This window comes from Paramisgurnus dabryanus, chromosome 2, assembly GCF_030506205.2.
Source record: "Paramisgurnus dabryanus chromosome 2, PD_genome_1.1, whole genome shotgun sequence".
Classification (NCBI taxonomy): domain Eukaryota; kingdom Metazoa; phylum Chordata; class Actinopteri; order Cypriniformes; family Cobitidae; genus Paramisgurnus; species Paramisgurnus dabryanus.
Window position 1 is genome coordinate 35,630,816 of NC_133338.1, and position 1,345 is coordinate 35,632,160.

Below are 1,345 nucleotides of genomic sequence, written 5' to 3' on the forward strand. Positions count from 1 at the left end.
CAGCTGAGGTGTTGCGCGCGTGTGTATGTGTCAGGTAATGCGCTGCCTGTAGTTTTCAAAAGACTGATAAGCCGTTTTGAACAAAAGCATTTTTGTGATCCAATTGCGCCACCAGCGGCAAACGGTTTTTAAAAGTAGGCTATTTAATTTTTTAAATGTTACATTTCTTAAACTCATCAAATTTTAACTTATTTAGGCTATATAAATAACAACAACTCACTATTGGTCAAAATTTAAAACAGTAGTTGTAACAAATATTCTACAGGGTTAAAATTAAATAAATACATCAAGCCAAATAGTCTACAGAGGTTGGTGTTAGTGCTAAAGGTGGTGTTTTTGGAGATGGGGAAATGATCATGGTCATAGGTGTCATTTACACTGGGGGACGCTGGGGACATGTCCCCACCTCTTTTTGAAATGGCTGATTTTGTCCCCACCACTTTTTGAAAGCATTTGGTTAAAATGTTCTGAAAAATCAAACAATACCTTACACTGCGACTTATAAGCGACTTACACTGCAAAAATGTCTTTCTTACTTAGTATTTTTGTCTTGTTTTCAGTAGAAATATCTAAAAATTCTTAAATCAAGATGATTTTCTTGATGAGCAAAATGACCTAAGAAAATAAATCTAGTTTTTAGACAAAAAAATTAAGTGATTTTGTGCATAAAACAAGCAAAAAAAAAAAATCTGCCAATGGGGTAAGCAATTTTTTCTAGATTTTCTCTTGAATTTAGTGTTTAAGAAAAATGTTCAAGATTTTTTTGCTTACCCCATTGGCAGATTTTTTGCTTGTTTTATGCACAAAATCACTTACATTTGGTATTTTCGGTCTAAAAACTAGACTTATTTTCTTAGGTCATTTTGCTCATCAAGAAAAAGCATCTTAATTTAAGAATATTTAGATATTTTACTGAAAACAAGACTAAAATACAAATAATTTTTTTTCTTGAAAATAATTTTTTTGCAGTGTACGACTGGTTTTGTGGTACAGGGTCACATATGTTGTGTTGTATGCTTATGGTGTGTTTTCTTTTACATATGTCATGAATTTCATTGTAATCGTTGACTTAACGTGCTGCTGTTTTCTACAGTATGGTGCTTTGGCAGGGACTGTTACATGTGCAGTCGACATTGTTGAGGTTTTTATGCTGAGTTTTTGTGTGTTGTTGACCGGCCTACACTATGCAATATTTTTCCAGTCCTGCTGTAATGTTTTTTCATCTAAACTTTTGTCCCCATCACTTTTCAACACAAACTGACGCCCCGATCATGGTCGAACCTAAACCTCAACCATTTATGCTATATAGGCACTCAACTTTTCAGTTGACTTCTAAGGTAACAAC